This window comes from Myotis brandtii, unplaced genomic scaffold, assembly GCF_000412655.1.
Source record: "Myotis brandtii unplaced genomic scaffold, ASM41265v1 scaffold590, whole genome shotgun sequence".
NCBI classification, from domain to species: Eukaryota; Metazoa; Chordata; class Mammalia; order Chiroptera; family Vespertilionidae; genus Myotis; species Myotis brandtii.
The window spans coordinates 1,842,736-1,849,742 of NW_005370224.1; positions in this window are offsets into that span (position 1 = coordinate 1,842,736).

Here is a 7,007-nt window from a genome sequence, read left to right on the forward strand (position 1 = left end):
CCTGCACACTCCCCACTGGGGATGTGCCTGCAACCAAGGTACATGCCCTTGACCAGAATCGAACCTGGGACCCTTCAGTCCCCAGGCTGACGCTCTATCCAGTGAGCCAAACTGGCTAGGGCGATTGAGGGCTATTTTAAATAGAAACTGCTTATTTAAAGTTGGACAACAGGTTCATATGCTGAAGTACTTTTTAAAGCATGATGGTCCTTCTTTGAACTTTTGATAGTTCCCCCATATTCTAGAAGAATTCGAATAAGAAAATGAGAGGTAGAGAAGGACATAGGGATCCATTTTATTTTTGACCATGGAAACCCTGCAAGTATGTAAGAAAGGAAAATTAGAAGATGTAAGTAACATCCTAATATCGATGCACAGAGCTATGCTGGTCATAGATCTTGATTATTTGTTTCCATGTAATGACATTTAGCACAGTGATAATACCGGGCATGTTATGGACTGGCTGCAATGGAAAGCCATCTTTGTATTATCCCTGCGGCTGTCTCTCTGCTCACTGCAGCCACCTCTGCCTTGGACTCAGGCAGCTTCTTCCCCAGAATCTTCCAATTCTCACTTTAAAAAAAATCTGCTATACAAGGGTTCCTTTATCTCCCATGAGTAGATTAAAAACTGTGGTACATCTACACAATAGAATACTAGCTGATATAAAAAGGAAGGAATTCCTACCATTTGCAACAGCATGGATGGACCTGGAGAGCATTATGCTAAGCAACATAAGTCAGAGAAAGGTAAATATCACATGATCTCACTAATTTGTGGAATATAATGAACAACATAAACTGATGAATAAAAAAAGATCCAGAGACAGAGAAGCATCGATCAGATGCTCAAACCTCAGAGGGAAGGTAGGGGAGGGGAGGGTAAGGGGGGGAGATCAACCAAAGGACTTGTATGCATGCATATAAGCATAACCAATGGACACAGACACCAGGGGGGTGAGGGCATGAAGGGGGTTTGGCTCAGTGGATTGAGCATTGACCTGTGGACTGAAGGGTCCGGGTTTCAATTCTGGTCAAGGCACTTGCCAGCGTTGCCGTCTCGATCTCCAGTGTGGGACATGCAGAAGGCAGACGATCAGTGATTCTCTCTCATCATTGATGTTTCTGTCTCTCCCTCTGTCTTCCTCTCTGAAATCAATAAAAATATATTTTTAAAAAAGGAAAAGTTAAATTTAAAGAGAAAAGGCCTCTGTGACCTATTCACCCTCCACTTCCCGTCTCAGAATCTAAATGTGGTCACCTTCAAGTAGAGACTCCTGCCCACCTGCCCACCCACCCACCTCCCAACTGGGGGTAGCGCCCCCTGTGGATGGCATGCACCCCACCACCCAGTCAAAACCACAAGGAAATGTGCAACAGGGGAGGAAAAACGAACCAAAACTTTCAAGGTCCTGCTTTTTTTTTTTTCTTAAAAGTACTTTAAAAAGGAAAATTTATTTGTACTTTTTATTTACATTTTATATTTTTATACATTTTTAAAGATCATGGGATGACCAACCCAGCCTTTGGAGCAGTGGTTCTTAACCTTCCTAATGCCGCGACCCTTTAATACAGTTCCTCATGTTGTGGTGACCCCCAACCATAAAATTATTTTTATTGCTACTTCATAACTAATTTTGCTACTGTTATGAATCATAATGTAAATATCTGATATGCAGGATGTATTTTCAGGGGTTGCAACCCAAAGTTTGGAGCATTCCCTGTCCTACTTCTGACTTTACTTGTGGGGTGATCAAGTTCATGATAATATCAAAGGAGAAAAAGTAATTGTAAAAGAACAACAACAAAAATCTTATTCTGAGTATTACAGTAACTTTTTGTGTATGTATTTAGCTGTACTATAAGTAGTTAGTTTGTATGAGATAGTTAAAACGGCCAAAGATAAAAAGGTTTATTTTTTTTTCCTTTTTCATCTATCTATGAAGTTGCTGGGTTGCTGTTTTATTTTGTGTGTGTGTGTTTTGTTTTTTGTGTGTGTTTTTTTCCTGTTTCATGTATGTGTGAAACAATGTTGTCCAACAATAAACGGGAATTTCATTTTGCTGAGGAGTTGTTCTAACAAAAACAAACAAAAAAAGACACATGTTATGAAAGTACATGTTCAGCATATCAAGACTTATTTTTTAAAAATATATTTTATTGATTTTTTTACAGAGAGGAAGGGAGAGGAATAGAGAGTTAGAAACATCAATGAAAGAGAAACATTGATCAGCTGCATCCTGCACACTCCCTACTGGGTATGTGCCCACAACCAAGGCACATGCCCTTTACTGGAATTGAACCTTGGACCCTTGAGTCTGCAGGATAATGCTCTATCCACTGAGTCAAACCGGTTAGGGTTCAAGACTTATTTTAGAAATCACTGCTTCCATATCCTATCTAATAAAAGAGTAATATGCAAATTGACCATCACTCCAACACAAGATGGCCACCCCCATGTGGACACAAGATGGCCGCCATAAGATGTCTGGAAGGGGAGGGCAGTTGGGGCGATCAGGCCTGCAGGGGAGGGCAGTTGGGGGGATCAGCTCTGCAGAGGAGACAGTTGGGGGAAACCAGACGTTCATGGGAGGGCAGTTGGGGGTGACCAGGATGGCAGGGGAGGGAAGTTAGGGGCAATTGGGCCAGCAGGGGAGCAGTTAGGCATCAATCAGGCTGGCAGGGGAGTGGTTAGGGGTGATCAGGCTGGCAGGCAGGTGAGTGGTTGGGAGCCAGCAGTCCTGGATTGTGAGAGGGATGTCTGACTGCCCGTTTAGGCCCGATCCCACCGGGCAGGGGTCGGACATCCCTCAAGGGGTCCCAGATTGGAGAGGGTGCAGGCTGGGCTGAGGGACACCCCCCCACCCCCATGCATGAATTTCGTGCACCAGGCCTCTAGTTTCATTATAAATGCCAGTCATCTGGTGCATTAAAATTGATTCTTGACTGAGATACTCTTGTATATATTATGATAAAGTTGAATTTATACTATAAGTAATTGTTAAATATTATAGTATGCAAGTCAGGGCAGGCTAGGCTATGCTGCTGTAACAACTAAACATAAAACCACACGACCTTAAAACACCAACACCACATATTTACTTTTTTCCAAGCTACATGGTCATTCTAGTTATTCTATTCAAGTGGGTCCTTCTTAGGGAAATAGCTTTGACAGAGTCTGTACAACCTGAGCAGGTCTTTGGATTCTGTGTCAGGGGAAGGAAACATGACAAAGTACAAGCAGACATTTAAATACTTCTTTCTCAAAGATAATTTATTTCCAACTTGAAGTTTGGTGGTTGTGGGGTGGGACAGTGTGCAACACTAACATGGGACAGAGAAAAAGAGAACTGGAAATATAGATGAGCATTAATGACTCCAACAGTTAATGCTGAGCAAAAGATATACAAATACCCTGATCCAATGGTGCTCCTGTAATTGTTGTGGATAAATAAATGACAACATGATATTAGGTAGTGGTAAATGTCATAAAGAAAAAAAAAAATAAGGCAATAAACAATAGAATGATAGGGAAAGGGAATTCTTTAGCTATGGTTGTTGAGAAATAACTCTTTGAAGTATTGAAAAGAAACCTGAAAACTAAATGATATGCAATATCATAAAATCTAGAGAAGAATATATTTTGATAAAGAAATGGAGGTCAACTCTGTCAAATAATACCAACAAGTTAGAAAATTAACTTTTGGAATTGCTAAACACCCTTCCCATGTTGCTATAGGAGCACTGATTAGAATTGAGGAAGGAAGTAGAGGTGAGAAATTAGATACTGAGAATAAACAACCCTTACAAGCAGATTTAACATGAAGGTAGTTGGGTAATACTAGTAAATGAGGTTGTAGTCAGAAAGGTAGAGTAGAAAAGAAATCATATATAATAACTGAGTTTAAGAAATATTTATATACCAATAATAATCCTCCAATGGAACAAATAAAATGCTGATTTTTGAGAGGCATTATGGATCAGATGAGAGTGGAGGAGATAGTTTGCATAAGGAATTGCTATTAGGTAGAAGAGAACCAAGTTTTTCATTACAGAAGAAAACACAAGTTATAAAGACCTAGATTTATATATGGGATGTGTTTTCTAGTGAAAAAATGAGTTACTTCTCAATTAACTACATCTACTTTCTGAATGTAGTATGAGATGAGGTCAGCATATCAGCTGAAGAAGATTAAAGGTTTGAAGAGAAAAAAATATGAAATAGTCATCTTGTAAGGTATGTTCTTAGGAAATTGTATTGAATGTTTAGTTGAGATTTATGTCCATTCTGGGGTCCATTTGATTAACAAGTAAAATAAATTGTTCACGGACTACAAACAGAAAATCAATGGTGAATGACTAAAGTTATTAATTTTGGTTTTAAATGCTTGAATAAAGTAAACAAAAATTATTTAATTACTATTTAATTGCAATGGTTAATGTGGGCCAACAGAGCCCAAAGTATAGTTCTGGTCTGAATGCTCTTAGTCTTAATGGAGATTGTAGTAAAGGCATATTAAAATTTATCCATCTGGACATTCATTGAAGTAACTATTGAATTTCTACTATAAACCAATCATAGGGGAAGATACACTAGTAAATAAAAATAGACATCATTTTCCCTAGCCTCCTGAATGATCTATTTTAGAGATAAACTCAATGTTAAGTTATAGACTCAATTTTTCTGTGATAATTTACAAAATTACTCTCAAATATTCTCTTTCTAAATTAGATTCTTAAAGTGAATAATGATATCAGTGTGATTTTCTTCCTAAGCAACTATATTTCTGGCTTAGAATTAAAAAAAGGAAGTGGGTCATAAGTAATTATTTGGAAATAGGAAATATGGAAATCATAAAGGAGTAAATTAGGTCACACACTATACCACCTGGAGGAATGGTTTTTAAGAAGAAAAGAACTAAATTCATCATTAGATTTTATTTGATACTTTAGCATGCAAGAAGCAGATTACTTTATTATTTTTTCTACATATAAAATCAGTAGGAAATTCTAAGAATGATTCAGGATGTCAGACTAGTATATAGACTTAAGATGCTCAGGTCATTTAAATTTAAGCATTAATGCTTAACTTCAGTAAAGAAAATACTAAAAGGGATAAAGGATGATTTATGCAATCTGGAAAAGACTATACTGGAAAAAAGTTATTTGTCTGAAAAATTATTCCTTTTATGAAAAAATATGGGACTTTACTTTGGCAGCTTAGTCAATCACATTGAAAAAGTCTCAAATTATTCTTTCGAGAAAAGTGTGGCTCACAATGTGCAACGATTCATTTTCCTGCATTATGATCAGTAAGAATATCAGTAAGAAGTTTAGTAGTCAGGCTGCTACAAAGTTCGACTTGAATCTCAGTTTAATAGAACAAATTGGCAAATATGACAAAATTGTCTGTTGGCTATATCTGCTTCCTGCTATTAAGGTAAACAAATATAATTGTTTAATATCAGAAGTTAGTACTGTATGTCTCAGTCTTTGAGTGCAAATGTATTGATCTATTACATGATGAATACGCACTACTTGTTGGGTAAAGAAAAAATGAAGATAGACTTTGAATGCATTTGTTTGCAACCTAGTGGGGAAAAAATAAATGCATGTAAACACAGTCAAAATAACATTTCATGAAGGAAACAGACAGGTTCAGAAAATGAGAAATAAAGAGTCTAGAATTATAGGAAGTGAAGACTTGGAACTTAATGGACTGATTCTATTTCTGACCACAAGAAAGGGGATGCAATAGACACTGATACTCTGAAATGACTAAAAGTATACTGGCGGACCTAGCAAAGCAGGGTTGTTTTTACTTTTTAGATTTTGTGGATATTATTTAAAATCTTTTACACAAAATTTCAGACATGTATGCCAAAGTAATGATTAGGATACATTAGACACATGTTTACTTATAATCCAGATTCAATAATAATCTAAACCTGGCCAATTTTATTTCATCTAAACCCTTATATAAAGTTGGGAAATGATTTTATTGATGAAAGAGTTCAGTGAGGGACATATTAAATATGTTTATCAAGAATGTGCTTTGCCAGTCTATCACTCTGAATGCTATTTAGCATTTATAGCATCCAGAAACAGCGAATACTATTTTCATTTTACAGTTAAGAAGCTTGTGGGTTGCTTAAGGCCCTCTTGGATTTAGAGGTCTTTGTTAAAGCTGTTGCCTCTGCTTTGTCTCAGCTATGTTTGGGCTTTCACACAGGTGACACTTGACTCACCTCATGCCCAAGTCTCATACCTTTTATCTCTTTCCCAAGCTTCAATATTGATGCCTTTTCAAACCTTAACTAGAGCCCATGCATTCATAATCAGGAAAGTCAGGGGTAACTTTTGGCTAGTAAGATTTATAAAACAGAAAATTTCCCCCTTGAGATGCCATTCACTTTGCCACCTGGTGGGCATTTCCATATGACTTGATAACTGGTTTCACTTAATGGCAACCACCTTAATAATGTATCTGTGGCTTTTCTTTCCTGAATCACTGTCTTCATTCATCACTCCTGTCATCTGGGATAGCAATCCACAATGAGGTAATCCTATCTAATAAAAGAGAAACATGGTAATTAGCCATACCTCTGCTACCCTTCCCATTGGCTAATCAGGGAGATATGCAAATTAACTGCCAGCCAAGATGGCGGCCAGCAGCCAGGCAGCTTGAAGCGAACATGAGGCTTGCTTGCTTCAGTGACAGAGGAAGCTAACGTTCCCCGCCTGCCTTTCCGGCCTCTGAGCTTGCAGTTTGAAACATTGTAACAAATATAGAAGCTAAACAAAACCCCAGAAACCTACTTTCAGTCAGCCAGCAAGACCGCAACATTGTTTCAAATACAGAAGGTAAACAAAGGCCAGAAACCTGCTTTCAGCAGCCAAGCCTCAGAGAGAAAGCCGGCTCTCAGCTCCAGTGACAAGCATAGAAGGTAAATAAATGCCAGAATAAAAAAAAAAAAAGAAAAAAAGGAGAGGTTTGGAGCTTCAGTC